The 12,571-nt window shown below is 42.0% G+C and overlaps 1 protein-coding gene across 1 annotated transcript in view; it reads left to right on the top strand.

Annotated features, from left to right (window-relative positions):
* LOC126203385 (rabphilin-3A) overlaps positions 1 to 12,571 on the top strand; it is a 1,010,032-nt gene that overhangs the window by 812,533 nt on the left and 184,928 nt on the right. The gene's annotated exons all lie outside the window — the stretch shown is intronic.

The following is a 12,571-nucleotide window of genomic DNA, read 5'->3' as shown; positions in this document are numbered from 1 at the left end:
CTTTTTTTTCTGAAAGGAAGTTGGTTTTCTTCGGGATTCCAATACAATGTATTATTCCCCACTCTTTTGACTATAATCTCCGTTCAGAGCGACAGCCTTACTCCACCTTGCTGGGAGGACCTTCATGGTTTCATGGTACCACTCTAGTGATCGACGTCGGAGTTAAAGTCTTGCAGCACAATAGCCTCCCCGCCATCCACGTATTGCTTCGTAACGCCTCGTAACGCGCACATATTCTCTTCGTTGCTCTTTATGGTATTCAAATGTTCAAATGTGTGTGAATTCCTAAGGGACCATACTTCTGAGGCCATCGGTCTCTAGACTTAAGCACTATTTAAACTAACTTGTGCTAAGAACAACACACACACCCATGCCCGAGGGCGGATCGGCAATCCGTGTTATGGCGCCTGTAACCGTGCGGCCACTCCACGCGGCTTTATGGTATTCTCTTAGGTTGGGAGGAACCCAGTAGGCACAAGATTCTGAATCTCCCATCCTACGGACGAGTGTGTCAACGCCACCAATAAAGACGTCCAGTTGAGCAGGGAGGTGTTTCATTGTGATCCGTCGATCACCTCGGATGAGAGTGTCACCACGTTCCAGCGTTGCAGGAGTCACAGCTGCACGCGGCCGGCCAGCATGGGGAGATCGGACAGTTTTGCGTGACTTTGTTGAAATGACAACAGACGCCTTGCTCAACGACTCACCGTGATTTTGTTCATTGGCAGGTTTCTGTAGACATTCTGCAAGTGCCTAGGAACATCTGCGATGCTTTTGTTTTCCGCCAAAATAAACTCAGTGAGAGCTCTCTGCTTGGAATGCATCTGCGTTACGAACGCCATTTTCAATGCTACGAATACCGCCGCCACTTCATGAAGCTATACGGGCTGAAGTAGTATTCCACGGTGTCCCACAGAAAATTCACCATTTTTTCAACCGAAATTGACCGAGAGAAAAAATGTGTTGCCCTACTTATTGAACGACGGCCTTATTTAATAAATTATTGTAGTTTCTTGTAATTAAAACAGTAATGCCGCCAGCCGTTTATTAGTTTAATTTCGGTTCCACAGCTAGCTACAGAGTATCGTGCATCCACTGAATTACGACTTAGTTTTTAATTCTTGTGCTCCAGCAAAACCCAGTAAATTAATGAATTCCCCACTTAATTTCGCCTGTGCGTTTGCTCCTAAATATTTTCTTTTCTTCCTACGTAAGAGAAGGAAGTTTTTACGCTGTGTTTTGTTTTTGTAATGTACAGGTAATCGTTTATTTTTTTCACTTTTTCTGTCGATTTTTTTCAATACCCAAACATAAGCAAAGAAGTCTTTTCTACCGTGTGACGTAAGAAGACGGCAAGTGATGCTGCAATCTCTGCCTTCCCTGATTTTCCTAAGCTGGCATGACGCATGTACCATTGAGAGGCACCCACATGCGTTGCTCATACTGTGGCATCAAGCAGTCAGGCCCGCAAGATGAGTGGTCTGCCAAGCGAGTGGATTCATTCTTATTTATCGAGTAACATGAGCTCTAGCACTCACAATTAAATTACAAATTAGTCTCGTGTTTGAATATTACGCAACGGAAACGGATAACGCATATCTGACTATTAGTAATTTACACAGCTCTGACTGTTCACTACGCACTGGCAATACCACATTTTCTTTCTTACCCAACGGCATTGGTCAACACGTGACCGTCGCACTAAATATGAGTGGCGCACACATTATAAATTCTGGATATCATGACAGCATACTATTTGAAGGAAAAGCCCACCAGTTTTTTTCATTTCACTATCTTTATTAATCTTATAAATTCCATAACATTTTCTACAACAATTGCACATGAGAAACTCGGCCAAGTGGGCATGGCTTTACATTGGTGATTCTCTATCTTATGGTTTCGTAATTATCTAATACTACAGTGCACTTTCTGGATAGGATGGTGGATCTTTTTGCTATATCTCACACTTCGACTTTCACACCCATCATCACGAAAATTTCCTCCAGACCGAGTGGTACAAAAAGGAACATGCATAACCCACTGCCTCTGAAACTATCTTGTTACTCTCCCATGCCAACCACACATACTTAAATTTCATGAAATACATCACATTGGGACCATACAATACAAAGAATATCCACAACGTTATAATCACATCACTTTCAGCTTTCCCACTTCAATTAGTATTTATCCCATTTTCACACGGCACTGCCCCACTTCGTAACTTTTCTTTCCTACTATGAACCCTGGAGGATATGTGCACGTCTTCCTGTGCAATGCAAGCCGAGTGACGTTGCTGGATAGACGACTGACTCACCTTGCTTCACTCTCAGAGTGTTATAGTTTGAATCAAGCGTCACACGGAAACATAACGCGCAAAGTAATATTAAGAACATATTCGTCACACACGCGAGTCCTCAACTGATACCATGGACGAGTACTCCTCTTTATCCTTTGTCTTACACACAGATTGAGACCCACACAGTACTCACCACGTGGAAGTACTCGTCTCTAATTTCAAGTCCTGCACACGCCATTTCTTAAATATTTCCAACTTATAGTACACACGCCAGTAATTCAGCTTAACTTATGGACTCGGAAGTATTTCAATTTATTGCTACACGTGGTTTCATTGTGACCGTTGGTCACTTCCGAAGATTACTACAATCCCCTTAATATTACCTGCCTGACATTTAATTCTCCCCACAAAAGTTCCTGAAATAGAGAAATTATTATTCAAACTACTCTTAAGTATTTCACATGCATACCATGTCTCCACTCTTTTGTCTTTACGGAGCACACCTAAGACAGGTCTTACCAACATAAGATCCAGCGGCAGAGTGCTGAAACATAGCCGTTCTTCAGGTCATCTCGCACCTCCGTCGAGCTGGGGGAAGACTATGCTACCCATTAGTCAGTCGCATTTCAGGCGCTCAAAGCTCAGGTAAATTTCATCTCTTTGGTTCCACCAAAGGTGACCAAAGGACCGTCTCAAAGATGATCATATATTGCACATTCACTATCTGTGGTTAGCAGACTACCATACATTCATTCGTTTCGCAGATCTCACCAAATTGGATGTAGGGATTTATTTTGTGGGAATGCACATGTGATCAGTTAAATAAATAAATTGTCATTCTTTCCTACACTGGTATCCGGCTTCAGTGTATTAAGTGAAATTGAGTTATTATTACAAAAAATATGTTGTTCTGACAAGAATAACGAAGAATGTTGTACCTATTTTCAATGTCGGGTGGTACTGTACTCTTTCACCATAATCGCCGATTTTCAGTCATATTTTATCGCAACGCATACTATATAAATGTAGGGGCACGGTTCTGTAGTAAACAGAAAAGACACATAAAGCTATATGAGCTGCACCTATCCAAAAGTGTTATTAAGTAATGAATCATTCCTCACCGTAATTCTGTAAAAAACCATATTCTTCCGTCATTTATAGCTCACACATCAGATCGGCAATGCTCGTAAATCGCTTGCATAAACTCAACAATTGCATTCACTTGGAATCAGACATTCTTTGTTCCACCTTCATACTCCTTTTTCACTGTTGGTTCTTGAGTTTTTCATATTCTGACTTGTTCATACCCTCACTTTCATACATTCAATGCCCAGAAAAACACTCCAATAGTTTCTCTAGCCACTGTTATTCAGTTATACAGGGTGAGTCAGGAGGAAAGGTACATGCTTTGAGACGCGATAGTATTCGTGATTCTGAACAAAAAACTTTATATGGACAATGCCCTATTGCGAATGGTTTCCGAGATAGAACACGTTTAATATCACTTTTGTATGTTTTTCTTTAATAACTCTAAACCGCATACTCCATGTAACACGTGTTTCAGTACACAATTAAAGTAAATTAAATTTTCAATAAAAAAGATCCAATTTATTTTTCGTCTAGGATTAACAGTTTGCACGAAGAGATCTCGAAAATATTGGAAACCTCGAGCGACGCACGTGCGCTGTAGCTTAAGTACTTTTTGTAGGTAAATTGAGGTAGTTTTCTGTCTTGGTAGACCATAAGCGTCCTGTATCAAAATGTTTGTCTCAACTTCCTATATACTACTGTGGTACGTTGTAAACAATGACAATGAATAATACAGAAAATAAATAGAAATGTACGTTAAAAGTGTTTTATCACGGAAACCATTCGAAATAGGGCATATGCCCACATCAAGTTTTTTCTTTAGAATCACTAATCCTATCACCTGTCAAAACACGTACCTTTCCTCCTGACTCACCCTGTACGTTCCTCTGAATTAACAAAGATTTAATCTGTATGGGGATAGCACCTTTACAAAATGTACATGTACAACAGTTAAAGAAAAATAAAGAGAAAATATAAATAAACATGCCAGAAAAATTGCATCATAATAGGTCTTATTCAGTTTTGGAAGTTGCTTGTGTATGGCTGTATCTCGATAACAGTGGTAATTCCTCAAGCTGGAACTGCGAATAAGATTGTAGTGTTACAGTGGACATAAAGGAACACTGTGCTTGTGGCAGCAGCAGATAAAAAGCAGTTGGATGAGTACACCCTCAAAATTATAAGAATTTTAATAATAATTTCACAACTGCCACATCCGAATGCCTCAGAAGAGTGGATATTGCATGACTTGACCAGTTGGCCAAACGGAGACCCTCAATGAGGCGACTTTCAAACTCTGTCAGGTGGTGATATTGCACTCTTAGATGAGTACGTGGCACCTCCATGTCTTTCACAGTGAACCCCCAACATTTGACGCCGTTCATTCCCCTCACATACCCTACCAGATCCGATAACAACATTAAAAACAAACAACTTTAAAGCGGTCTGGTGGCCATCCTACCAGTCACAGAGAATTGGAGCTCTAAACAGGTACATAACCGCCAGTGGTGTATACGTGTACGAAGTAACATTGACGTCGAACCATGTCTTCTGCGTGCTTTATTTTTTTTCTCGTTTTCTTTTGTGTCAGGCACTGTTTATATTAAATCTGGTTGAAATTACTCTACATATTCCTGGATTATACTTTTATATCACCAATTTTACCCCTGCCCTCAGTGCTACGTGTGTCTTTCTGTCTCAGATAGTAAATGATGCATGACCCAAGACTGATATAAATTGCCTCACACACTACAGATATATGGAAATACGTCACTATCCTTGCACTCCGCCTCACCCCTACATGCGAAAGGCTATTGGGACTGTCACTAATGAACTTAGGAACCCATAAAACAATGGATACGATGCCAGTATCAGCCGTTATCGAATATTTTTGCATGACGCGGCTTCTCGCGCTACCTTCCCCATGTGTCATAGGGGTATATTAGCCCTACAGCATTTTATACAGATAATTATATTACGCAAATAATTATATGTATCCATACATGTTTATTACTTATATACACTGATGAGCCAAAACATTATGACCACCTACTTAAAAGCGTGTTGGTCCACCTGTTGGACGTATTTCAGCAGTGATTCTGCGTGCCACGGCTTCGACAAGTACTTGATAGGTTTCCAGAGATTTATGGCACCAGAGCCTACGCACAGGTCACACACATCTCGCAGTTTACGGGCGGTTGATATGTGGGCGCGGAGCTGGCATACGGTAGCGTCCCAGTTGGGTTTCATCGGATTCAGATAAGCCGAATTTTATGGCCAAGACGTCAACGTGAATTCACTATCACGCTCCTCAAACCATTGCAGCACGATTCTGGCCTTGTGGCACGGACAATTATCCCTCTGGAAGATACCACCGCTGTTGAGGAAGACATCGAGCATGAGGGATTACAGGTGGTCCCTAGTAACGTTCACATAGTCCACAGCTGTATGGTGCCTTCGATTACTACCTCATGTCTCATAGAAGCTCAGGTGAAAGTCCCCCATAACATAACACTGCCCCCACCGCCCTGTGTCCATGGCGCGCTGCATATTTCAATCAGCCATTCGCCTAGATGACGTAATTGGACACGACCATCGACCTTGTTTAACAATAAACGGTATTCATCCGCGATACGATTCCATTGATTCGCGGTCCAATCTCGATGCTCCCAGGCCCACTGTAACCATAATTTACGATGTTGTTGGGTTAACCTGGGAACATGTAGGGGTCCTCTGCTTCAGAGCACCATATTCAACACTGAACAGCGTGCTCCAAAACAACTGTGTCTGCGCCAGCTCTGTACTCTGTCGTCAGATTCGTCACATATCGCCACCTGTTTTGCTTTAGAGAGCGGGCAAGCCTCCCATCCCTATGTTCTGCGATAAGGTATGGACGTCCAACTCCTTGTCGCCCACTCATGATTTCAGTGTTCTTCAACCACTTTCCACAGATGCTCACGACAGTAGCACGAGAGCAACCGACCAGCTTCGCCGTTTGCGAGATGCTCGCTCCCAGGCACTGGGCCAAACCAATATAGCATTTGTCAAAGTCACTTCAGCCGGAGAGTTTCCGCATTTGCGCTACTTGTCGTTGCTAGAATGAGTCCCCATTCGTCTGTGCTCCGCTCATATACTTCTCTTACCGCGTCACGTGCCCTGAGCGCCCCCAGGCAGCATAGAACCTTGCGGTGGCTAGTGGTTATAATGCCCTGGCTCACCAGTGTATATGTTACCGGCAGACAGCGAAATCGGCCGTCTGATGGAACGTCTAGGCACAATATACAGTACCAAAATCCATTAGGTAGGGTATGCAGTGCATCTTATTTAATACTTTGCCCAGGCATTTAATAAAACGTCGGTTATGCTAAATTCAAAGTATGAAAGATAGATAATTTAAATACCGGGTGATCAAAAAGTCACTATAAATTTGAAAACTTAATAATCCACGGAATAATGTAGATAGAGAGGTAAAAATTGACACACATGCTTGGAATGACATGGGATTTTATTAGAACAAAAAAAAAATATTGCTAGACGCGTGAAGGATCTCTTGCGCGCGTCGTTTGGTGATGATCGTGTGTTCAGCCCCCGCTTTCGTCATGCTTGGCCTCCCATGTCCCAGACCTCAGTAAGTGCGGTTATTGGCTTTGGGGTTACCTGAAGTCGCAAGTGTATCGTGATCGACCGACATCTCTAGGGATGCTGAAAGACAACATCCGATGCCAATGCCTCACCATAACTCCGGACATGCTTTACAGTGCTCTTCACAACGTTATTCCTCGACTACAGCTACTGTTGATGAATGATGGTGGACATATTGAGCATGTCCTGTAAAGAACATCATCTTTGCTTTGTCTTACTTTGTTATGCTAATAATTGCTATTCTGATCAGATCAAGCGCCATCTGTCGGACATTTTTGAACTATTGTATTTTTCGGTTCTAATAAAACCCCATGTCATTCCAAGCATGTGTGTCAATTTGTACCTCTCTATCTACCATATTCCGTGATTTATTCAGTTTTCAAATTTATACTGACATTTTGATAACCCGGCATTTTCACAGTTAAAAGACCCACATCATTCAAAATGGTTCAAATGGCTCTGAGCACTATGGGACTCAACTGCTGAGGTCATAAGTCCCCTAGAACTTAGAACTACTTAAACCTAACTAACCTAAGGACAACACACACATCCATGCCCGAGGCAGGATTCGAACCTGCGACCGTAGCGGTCGCGCGGTTCCAGACTGTAGCGCCAGAACCGCTCGGCCACCAGCGGCCGGCCCCACATCATTGTTGTAACAGTTTCAGTCCAGTTTGGTTGGAGCTCAGTTGTATCACAGTTTCACTTTCGTTAAAATGAAGACTACACATGATGATTGTGAAAATGTTATGATTGATGATTCGACTGTTGCAATGAAAGAACAATTTAATAGAGAGTTGCAGACAATGAGAGGAATAGTTCTTTAAGAGCAGTGTATTTCTAACAGGCGATCACTGTAACGAAAAAATGAGGGGCGTAAATACGGCTAAGTTTGTGAAAAAGAAGCAGCTTCGGCGTTATTCGTTAATGAAGAAGCACAGTGTAATGAACGTCCAGGGAACACTGGTACAAATGCTGAATGAAATATGTGATGCAGTTACATTTCACGTACCAGGTGGTGAGTTGTTCCTCATACTTTGAGATTCATTCATCTATTGGCCATGACGGGCGATACAGGATAACAAAGGAGTTGACTAATAGATACTCTATGGTAGTATAACTCATCACAACATAGAGCTTTTCATAAACGTCTGTGCTACTTTGAACACGTTATTCCACTGTAATTTTATACTTTGCCTTTGCGTATTTCGCATTTGGTAAAATGCTTAGGCGTTTCATAGATTTCTGGGAAAATTTTGAAATGAAAAAAATAAATGGTTCAAATGGCTCTGAGCACTATGGGACTTAACTTCTGAGGTCATCAGTCCCCTAAACTTAGAACTACTTAAACCTAACTAACCTAAGGACATCACACACATCCATTCCCGAGGCAGGATTCGAACCTGCTACCGTAGCAGTCGCGCGGTTCCGGACTGAAGCGCCAAGAACCGCTCGGCCACAACGGCCAGCTGAAATTAAAAACTTTCCCAAAAAGTTCTAGGCATTCTGTATAATGCCTAGGCATTCTATGCTTTGATTTGACACTATGCCGGTAACATACATACAAAATTTAGTTTAAGTTGGTTCAGACGTTTGTGAGTTATTCTTCGTCGCCACCCGCTTTTCATCCACAACCATATGGGAAATAAGTGTTTCTGAGCCCCTACAGTATTACTTGCCAGATTGTGTACAAGATTTAGTCAGAATCCGTCCAGTGGCTTGTGAGAAGATGTGGAACATACATATATACAATGATTTTTATAACTATAACTTGTGGATATAAAGATAATAGATAAATTAGAAGTTAAACGGATTATGGTTATGATGATTGTATTCCAATAGTTGGGCTATTATTTTCGTGTAATTTTCACCATTGGATCGTTCGAAAACGCTGCAAGCTATGGATGAGTACTGGAAGTATTGACTCTTTTATGTCCATTGTAAAAAATTTCATGCCATCAATTTCGCAAATGCCATACTTCTTCAAGAGGATGATCACGTCGGTATTACTATCTTAGGGGTTTTGTAAGTTAAAAAACATTGCCAAGTGGTTGTTAGGTGTTCCAGCATTCACCATATCGTTCAGGGTTTGCGCCATCGAACTTTCATATCATACTATGAAGCAATACCAGTGCGAACACACATATCAATTCAGAACAAAGGAAACAGAGTTTACGCAATTAGTGTCTAGAAACGGAGTGTTATCGGAATGAATGCCGCTGTCTAAGAGAATAAATGCAGATTTCCACTTATTATGTTGATACATAGCTAAAACTGAGGCATCCTCATCTACTATATATCATGGTTTTTTATGTGTGTTTCTTATTGATCATCACTCGTATATTGATAACTTCAGGCTGCAACATCAATCAGCTACTACAGCTTGATTTCCCGTCACATCAGTCTCCTTTCAAAACTCTCCGTTTTGTTGCCTGACCTTGCGTAGGACGTCTGCATTCTTCCGACTGAAATGGCTTCCTTTATTCCACCCGTCTGTATTGACGGCAATACTTTTCTCCCTCCCCGACAACTTGCGTATAGCGAGGTGGAGGGGGTAGTAGAGGCCCCATTTCATTCACTCCATAGATCCTAGGAAAACTAACGTTGCGCTTGGATACTAACAGGCAGGAATGTCGCAGTAATAAGGTGACAGGTAAATACATCAGAGAGTTGACACGTATCTCAAAATTTATATAAATGTAACAAGGCCTTAGTTAGTTTCTAAAATTACATTACATGGATTTTTTATCAAACAACTAAAACAGTATGCATCATTGGCTCGCACTGGTGTTCTTATCTCATTTTCGGTATAAGCATCGTACACACAGTTGTTGACTTATGGATCGGATCACTACTGTTATAAACCGCCAGTCCAAAAAGTTTCGAAAGTGGATTAATAAAAGATAGAGAAACGTTAAGGTGGTGCTTTTAATGATTCATGTGTTCTGTGTATTCTGTCCACACTTGAGTAAAATCCGCAGAACGTTCATACAATCGTGTGAAAGTGTCAGAACACATCAGCTTTCGGATGGTGGTCAAGTCGCGCGTCTCATTGGCTTGTACGTCGGTTATTTAGTCAAAGCGTTGACCATTCATATGAATTTCTGCACTCTGTCGTTTTCTGGTAAGTTCGTTTAGATAACATCGAATCTCATAACGCGTGGTGCATTTCAATCAAGTCGCGACAGATATCCAACCGTCGTCGCTTTTTTTCGGGAGTCAGGACGTCCGGGACAAATTTTGCGCACACTTTTTTTTTCTTCAAAACGTTCCGGAGACTGTCTTGATCACTTGCTTTAGAGACGTTGCTCCATTGCAATTTGTGACACTAAAACGCTGACACACTGCGGCCGCCGTGTCCGCTGCTTAACATTGCCTGCTCACGACCAAATGGCTGAATACACATCTGTTGTCTACAGTTGTTGGATCAAACTGCCACTGCATTTACTGCGCTGACGTCGATTATACGCCGGGAATAAAATAAGTTTCGGAACTTTGTGGACTGACAGTCTAGTTCACAGAACGTTAAAGGAATAAACGCAATTAATCGTGAGCAACGTGACGAATAAGACATTTTCAGTGGTAAATACTAGATAATTGCGAACAGCTCTGAAGTACTCTGAAGAACCTCTGTCGACAATCAAAGAAATGTGCTTGAAAATTTGTTAAAACACACTGTTTTGAAATTTGACCTTTATTGCTCATATTTCTCATTTATGTTGACGCCTATTGAATATGGAATCTTTAAGTAGCGTAACACTCGGTATGCATTGGTTTAGGAAGTTTATTCAAACACACGTACTACTTTTTTCATTCTAGTTTTCACCTGGAGCAGTGTAACTTGACTGAGTTGTCATAGATACCTTGCAGTACATTAGTATCCAGTAGTTAAGCATAACAAAGAAATAGGGGTATGTTATGGAAGAGTTTGGAGAATAGATGGTCAGAAAAGACGGAGACTAAGGTCTAATAGATGGGTAGACGATATTGCAAAACATGGATGCGTATCTCTGAAGGCTGCAATGCACGGAAAATGCGGAGGAGGCCTTAGTCATTATTATCGTCCATTTTTCCGGTGGATAGCGCTAATGATGGTAAATGTGTTACAGAAGATGGTCAATGTCTGGAATACAGGATTTAACAGTACGTAAGGCGAAATCTTCACGACACATTCCGCACACCATACACTAACAAAAAAAGTGAACGATCCACAATTCACGTACGCAACATCGGCGGGATTGTAAATGATTACCGTTGCAGTTCTCTGTGACAGGTAAAGCGACCACCAGAATGCATTAGTGTTGTTCCTGTTTAGTCTTTTGCCAGACCTGGTAGGGTATATAATTGAGGGGTGGAGGGGGGGGGGGGGGAAGGAGGGTGAACAACGTTAGATGTTGAATGACCAATGTGAAGGACACAGAGATGTCGGTTACTCGTCTGAGACAGAGTTATCAAAGCCTGAGTGTATTTGAAAGGTGGTTCGTTGTGGGTCTGGTCGAATCGTGCAATATCTAGATTCGTGAGGCATTCGGATGTGACAGTATCCAGATGTTGGACTGCATGGAAAAGTGAGGGCAGGAATAACCGTAGTCAACGTTCCAGTCTACCATGACTGATCACCAAAATGGAGGATCGTCGTACCGTGCACCAAGCACATCTTAACCCCTCCACACCTGCTTCTGGCATCCGAGACCAGGTAATGGAATCCTTGGAGCATTCTGTGTCATCTCGCATCATTGGTCGGAGACCAACAGCAGCTAGACTGGGCAATTATCGTCCCCTGCGAAGGCTGCCGTTTACAACACAACAGAAACGGCTGCGTTCGGGGCGGTGCTGTGGCCGGGAAGCACAGACTGCTGATGAATAGCGTCGAAGTGTGCTCAGGCATTCTGGATTGGCACCTTTCATACAACAATATCGAGATGCCATTTTTCAACAGGATAATGCTCGTCCGTGCGCTCGTGGCCACGAAGATTCCCCGATCTCCCTGCGATAGTACGTGTGTGGAACCAGCAAGGATGTGAACTCCATTCCAGTAACATTATCCAGGATATCAACGATCATTTGCGACAGTTGTGGCTCAGCTTTCCCAGGGAGATGTTACAACATCTGAATAACACCAACCCCAAATGAACCACTGCATCCTGGCCAGAGGGGCTGCAACGTCATAATGATAGTTTGCTTATGCTGCTGGGTTCGCTGTAAAAATTGACTGGATTTTATAATCACTGAAGTAACATTACATACGCTCTCAAACTGTTAAGTTTCATTTCGTTTCTTCCCTTTCCAGGTGCTTCACTTTTTGTGTCAGGCAGTTTAGAAGCCTAAAGTAAATTGCGGGCCATTAGAACTCCAACATCTCGAAGGATGTAACAACGAATTTTTGCTTATAAACCGCATAATGTATAGCAGAAAGAGAACAATATTAAAAGTTTTAAGAATAAGTTGCAAGACTTGTTACGAGGTGTAGTATACGTGAAGGGAGATGATAATGTTGAATTCAATGTATTCCACAGTAAATTGGTGACAAAATTTGAGAGT

Source organism: Schistocerca nitens, chromosome 9 (genome assembly GCF_023898315.1).
Source record: "Schistocerca nitens isolate TAMUIC-IGC-003100 chromosome 9, iqSchNite1.1, whole genome shotgun sequence".
Classification (NCBI taxonomy): domain Eukaryota; kingdom Metazoa; phylum Arthropoda; class Insecta; order Orthoptera; family Acrididae; genus Schistocerca; species Schistocerca nitens.
This window is presented reverse-complemented; position numbering and strand designations above follow the sequence as displayed.